At 45.4% G+C, this 6,643-nt stretch overlaps 1 non-coding gene across 1 annotated transcript; it reads left to right on the top strand.

The window, feature by feature from the left end:
• The first annotated feature begins 5,736 nt into the window (after positions 1-5,736).
• On the top strand, positions 5,737-5,840 carry LOC127672232 (U6 spliceosomal RNA). Its single transcript, XR_007974890.1, has one exon. It is a non-coding gene; the product is annotated as a U6 spliceosomal RNA (small nuclear RNA).
• Positions 5,841-6,643: the final 803 nt, after the last annotated feature.

The raw sequence follows: 6,643 nt of genomic DNA, 5'->3' as shown, positions 1-6,643 counted from the left end.
TAAAATATTTGGGGGACCGGTGGTTCTGCCCAGAGCTGAATGTCTGGGAATGGGATATCACTAGTAGCTATCAACCCTGGAAAAGACACGTTTGCTTGAGGACAGAGGTCATGCATGTGGAGGTAGGCCCTTTCTGGGTTTTAAAGTTCTAGCTCTTCTCCTACCCCAGGGAAACCTTCCAAGGTCAAAATTCAAGGGCATTGAGCTGCTTCAGAGAAGGAAGTTGCTGATAACGCTTATCTTGGGAGAGAAAAGACAAAAGATTCTAACTGGAACTCAGGTGTTTGGTGGCAACTGGGTAATGCCTCCCAGGCACTTAGCAAAACCAATGTAAATCATCCTGGTGCTCCTGCTAATTCACAATTATTTGAAACAAGAAATCAGGTGATGTTGGCTTTCTTGGATATCTCAGAAATGTCTCTGGACCCTTGGAGAAAATAGTCTACAACAATAATTTTCATTCATTCCAACTTTCTATTCCAGGCAAGGGCCACTCTGAGGCAACCTCGAGGTAGAATCACTGCTTGCTTGAAGCTATCCATGAGCATGTCATCTGCTGTCCCTCTCTTGAGAGACCAAAGGGCCTTGCAGTCAATCAGATCCTTCCCATCAGTCTCTAACCATTTCCAAGTTTTGGACATCCTCAACCAGAGTAAAGACACTCTGTGCTGCGAACCATACATGATCCATCCGATTAGATGTCAGTGGTGCCTTTTATATATCCATACTTTGAAATAGACAGCATACAGCACAACCCTCCCCAAATCCTCACCTTAAACCCAAACCTGAAGTCAGTTCCCCTCATGGCAAGAGTCTTCTGACACACACTTAGGCTCAATTTTCTCACAGATTATTCACCCAAACCAGGCTCTGTTCTGTGTTTGAGACTTCCAACACACCCTTCCTTCTTCCAGACAGTCATTTGCCCCCCCACCCACCCTCAGTGATGAACCTTGCATCCTCCCAGCCTGGTAAGTTGTATTTGTAGTAATGTAGGGCAGTCAATGGCTCCTTGACAAAGCAGTATAGGGACAAATGGAAAATGGTGCCCCTGATTGTTCAACAGCCACTATATAGCTCTGTACCAAAGATCTCTGTGAAATAGACCAGGAGCTGGACCTTGCCTTGGCTTGATTGTCATACCATAGTTAGGCTGGCTGGTGTTTAGGAATGGGTTCCCAGACTACCAAAGGAGAGAAAATTCACAGTGAAGTATGCCCATCAATCCTTCCCTCTAGCCTCCTTCAGCAAAATGTCTCGCAGAATGTCTGACAGAAAACCTAGCCTAGACCTCTCTGATAGGCACCATCTTGGCAAGTGGAAATGATAAGAAAAAGGAACCAGAGACCTAAAGACTTGCTTCCATGTTCAGAATGACCCATTTTTCATACAAGATGGCTTGTAATCTCTACTGTAAAAGTTTTGAGAGGTAGGACCTGTACTGGTGATTTGATGATGGACACCCCATGATAGGTAGATTAAGATTACTGTGGAGGAAGTGTGTTAACTAGCAGCAGAGCGAGTTTGTTATGTCTGTCTTTTTGTCCACTCCACCTGTGTCTCAAGTACACAGACTTCTCTCCCACCACGTTGCATCATAGCACAGAGGCCCTGGCCAGATACCAGTGTCATGCTCTTGGACTACCCAGCCCCTAAAACCATGGGCCAAATAAAACGCCATCATTCATAAATTTCCCAGTCTTTGGAATCTTGTTAGAGCAACAGAACACAAAGACTCACCTCTAAAGTTCTTTGATGTATTGCTACCTTGGCAGTGTCTAAGGTTCTACCTACTATAAACACACATAAAAGAAAGTGTGTTAGAGCTGGATGGCTCAGTGGTTAAGAGCACTGACTGCTCTTCCAGAGGTCCTGAGTTCAGTTCCCAGAAACCACATGGTGGCTCACAACCATTTGTAATGGGATTCGATGCCCTCTTCTAGTATGCATCTGAAGACAGCTACAGTGTTTTCATATAAATAAAAAACAAATACATCTTTTTAAAAAAGTTTTTAGCTGGTCTTGGGTTCCCAAGCAGTAGAGTTCCCGGGGCAGGGAGAAGACACAGCAGCAGGAACAGCTGTGCACTCACAGACAGAGCAGCTAATCAAGAGGCAGAGGGCACTGACCCAGCTGCCAAGAGACTTTGGATTTCTCAAAGCCCACACCCAAGTGACACACTTCCTCAGACAGAGACACACCTTCTAAGCTTCCCCAAAGAGCCACCATCTGGAGACTAAATATTCAGGTGCCCAAGCCTTGTGGAGGACATCTCATTCCCCACCATGTGTATGAGTAACTTAGACACATTTGACTATGTTATTTTCACCAGACCTTCTCCATGACGTGTCTAGCTTATAAACCCATCGCTTCGGTGCACAGACTGGGTGAGAATTCTTAGCATGTGATTGCATTTTAGATATTTTTTCAATTTTCATCTTAGTTTTTAAAGTTCATGTGTGTGTGTGTGTGTGTGTGTGTGTGTGTGTGTTGTGTGTGCATGAGTATGGGTGCTCAACCTAGGTCAGAAAAGGGTGACAGATCTCCTGATGTTGGAGATAATCACAGCATGATTCTGTGCCCCGTCCCCATATGCACACATGCACACAGACAGTGACGTTAATGGGGTAAGCATTCTGTGAGCATACAGAGCAGCTAATCAGGAGGCAGAGGGCACTAACCCAGCTGAGTTTTTCCACTGCTTTTTCCACTGCAGCCCTTACATTGCTTTCCAACATTACCTTATTTAATCTTCCCATAGAGAAACTAGCCTTGTGACAAGCCAGTTTCCACCTTACAGAAACCAAAACACCTGATGTCCCATGAGGAGACTTTGGACAGCCCTCTGGTCCATCAGACCTTCCGGGGCTTGCTCTCCCTTGTTCCCATGTAACCCTGTGGCTCTTCTTTTAAAGTAACATTTGACTTTCTCTTCAGACACGCTTTCCAACTCGTGATGCTTCATTTTCTGTGTGTGTCTGAATGTCTTTGGGAGGTGGAGGTTCTACCTATAGAAGCAAGATTCTTCTTTTTCCTGTGGATTCTAGAGACTTTTCTAGAGGGTGTGAGTAACATGGGGGTGGAGGATATCATAATTAAGTATTGCATTTAAAGATAAAATTACTTGCAATCATGTCTGAACACATGTGTTCATGTGATATGGGTTCGGTATCATGAACTCTGTGTTCTGTATAAAGACCTGTGTCTATACATAAGAAAGAGCAGAGATGAGCTACGAACCATTGCTGAGGGGAACCCAAGCTCAGCCCCAAGGCCTCTGCTTATTGGGAGGAGATTTTGAGAACGTGAAAGACTTCCAAGTCTTGTCCCCCCCCCCCCCCACTACAATATCCATGACATTTCTGAGGAAGTAGACTGTAATTCTCCTTGCTTACAACTGGGATACAGAGAGATTAAAAAAATTTACTCAGTGCCATAGAGCTAGCAAATACAGCAGTATGTTTTGCACGTGAGCCTGACCATGTGCACTGTCTGCAAGAATCTTCATCTTTAAAAGGTGTGCTCTTGATTTGGTTTTGGTCAAGAGGGAACTGGGACCCTGCCTAGGTTTGGCTTCTTAGACTAGAAGGCTGTAGGCTGATCTCACCCTTCCTCTGCTCTGCTGGGCTGGGAAATGACAGGAGCCCTGACCACTCTGGCTGTTTCTGAGACACCCCCCACCCCCACCCCCACCCCCAGAGTCACTTGGCTCCCAATGGATTCAGTCATTGGAGGATACCCATGAGAGGTACACATGGCAAAAATTAAAAAGACTTGTCCTTTGTCTCTTGGTCTGTCTGTCCCTGTTTCTGTCTCTTTGTCCTTCTTGGCTTCTTTCTTTGTCTCTTTCACAGCTTCACCCTCCACCCGCCATCTTAGGAAGTGACCATGGTCTGTCTGGGCTGAATTTCCTCCCTGTGTTGACATCTTCCTTGGAAGGCTGCTGTGTGTTAAGGCCCTAATCTAGCTCTTTCATCCGACTCTTCAATCTAGAGGAAGCTGAGGCTCTCTGCAATTTCTTTCTTTTTTTTTTTTAGATTTATTTTATGTATATGAGTACACTGTAGCTGTACAGATGGCTGTGAGCCATCGTGTGGTTGCTGGGAATTGAACTCAGGACCTCTGCTTGTTCCTGTCATGCTCTCTCTGGCCCAAAGATTTATTTATTATTATATGTACATACACTATAGCTGTCTTCTGACACACCAGAAGAAGGCGTCAGATCTCATTATGGATGGTTGTGAGCCATCATGTGGTTGCTGGGATTTGAACTCAGGACCTTTGGAAGAGCAGTCAGTGCTCTTAACCACTGAGCTATCTCTCCAGCCCTTCTCCACAATTTCTGAGCACTAATTTCCCAACTATCCCTATTCCTTTGGACTTTCTGCCCTTTGATCACCTTAGTGACCAGTCCTCTATAGTAAATTCTATATATAGACTGAACTTGCCCTAAGCCTGACTACAGGGATACACATACACCCAAGCCATAGCAGTACAGGACTAAAAAGGAATAGAGCAGCTCTCAGTCCCTGCTATTAAATCAGGAGGAGGGCTTGACACCTGTGCAGGTAGACGAGAGGATACAGTCAGCAGCATCCCGGTTCCTTGAAGAGTGAGTGTGGCAACAGTGCTCCATGGGTGCTCCATGGGTGCTCCATGGGTGCTCCATGATTTGAGTGGTCTCATCACACTGACATAAACCTCCAGCACTGCCAAGGATGGTGAAAGTGGGCATAGACCTTGAGTTACTGTAAGATAAACGCCGGGACTGGGACTTGGAAGCCCATGAGTGCACACCTGCCTTGGCTCCTCCTCCTCCCCCATCCTCCATGTGTGCCTGGTCCTCTTTAGTGGAACAAGGGGCCCGGACTAGAGGACTTTAAGGGATGTGGTATTACTGGAATTACTGGTGCTCAATCCACAGGTGTCTCCAAGAAAGCAGCTTCTTTTTTTCCTCACCAAGAGAACCCCTGGAGACTCCAGTGCCTGGGCATGGAATGGACAGGTTATAAATGCAAACATTCTCAAAGGGCCAGCTCAGTTGCAGCCTTGATAGTCATAATGGATGCAGTATTCAGAGAATTTAGCAAATTAGTGCTAACAAGAGCTAATAAGATGCATAAATGCTATATGGAAAGGGGAGGGAGGTCTGAGGAGAGCCAATGGGCAGGAGAATCTCCTCATCTAGTCAGGCCTTCAAGCAACAGAGGCCCAACACCATCAGGGAGGGATGTATTTGTTCGGACCATCTACCCTCCTGTCAATTTCTCTCCTAAATCACATTTCCAGAAACACAGAAGGATATTTGCCCAAGTATCTGGGCATGGCATGGCCCTGTCGGGCTGGCACATGGCAATCATTAGCCCGTTAATGTAAGAACCACAGAGAACATGAAGTTTAAGCCCCAGCTTAACTTCCTCTCATCTGAAGTCCCCTAAGCAGTAGGTTCACAGACACAGACAGAGCGACAGCTGGGGCTGCAGCGGGGAGGACGGAGGCTGGTGTTATGGGGACAGAATTTCAGATGGGAGTCATGATGAGTTTCGGTGCTGTGTTACAGTAATGTCTGGACAACAGCTAAATGTCCTTAAGGCCACTGAGCCGTGCACAGGTAAACAGAAGACTTCACGACGCGCGCGCTATCACAATGATTTCCCCATTCTTAAAACTCGACAGCAAGACCGTGTATACCCGAAGTTACTATTTTTAAGTGAATTTAAAAATACTTCAGTGTGTTTGCTCATTCAGGCAGCATATACTCTGAAACTGAAACAGTACAGAGATAAGCCTGGCCCCTGTGCAAAGATGACATACAAATTCATAAAGTTCATAAAGCATTATATATTGTTAAACAATACCCAAACAGACAATTGGGAAAAAAAGTCTAAGAAAATAACACAAAGTCAACAAATAATAGGAGTTGATACATCTCTCCCAATAATGTTAATGAATATCAATGGTCTCAATTTCCCCCAGATAAAAAGACATGGACGTGCAGAGTACACACACACACACAATGGAATAGCAGTCAACTAACTGTAAATGCAAACTGAAATTTGCAGGAAAATGTATGGAATTGGAAGAAAAACTATTCCGAGCGAGGTAGGCCCGTCGCCAGCGGTCTCTCTCATTTGGGGATCCCTGCTTCACTCTAGTTTGCTGGGTTTAACACAGAGCACTAAGTGGAAGTTAGAGAATCTGGAGGTGGAGGGAAGATTGTCTTAAAGTGGATTAAGTTAGTATAAAAAAGTAAAGAAGGAGACACTGCAGGTGGAAAGGCTGAGGCAGGAGATAGGCAGGGTGAAGGAATTAGGAAGATGAAGATATGGCGTAAGGGCATAGAACTAGATAGACAGCAAGATACACTGCTTGTGCAGTACTGGCCTGACTTGTAACCAGTAGGTCCCTGATTGGATACAAGGTCCAGTCCAAAGAGGGTGGGGACTGACACCTGTTACTTTAAGGCTAGCTAACAACTCAGGTCTGAAGAAGTCTATCAGCCCATGCAGAAAGTGTTATTTCTGAAGATGAACTAAGCTGACCTAGCAGTGAACTGTATTCCAAACACCTACACCTAGCCTGTAGACAAAAGCTGTCGTAGCCTTCATCAGAGAATTTTCTCCTCGTGATGAACAGTGGGGAG

Source organism: Apodemus sylvaticus, chromosome 21, assembly GCF_947179515.1.
Source record: "Apodemus sylvaticus chromosome 21, mApoSyl1.1, whole genome shotgun sequence".
Lineage (NCBI taxonomy): Eukaryota > Metazoa > Chordata > Mammalia > Rodentia > Muridae > Apodemus > Apodemus sylvaticus.
The sequence above is the reverse complement of the archived record's forward strand: the minus strand, read 5'-3'. Positions and strand labels throughout refer to the sequence as shown.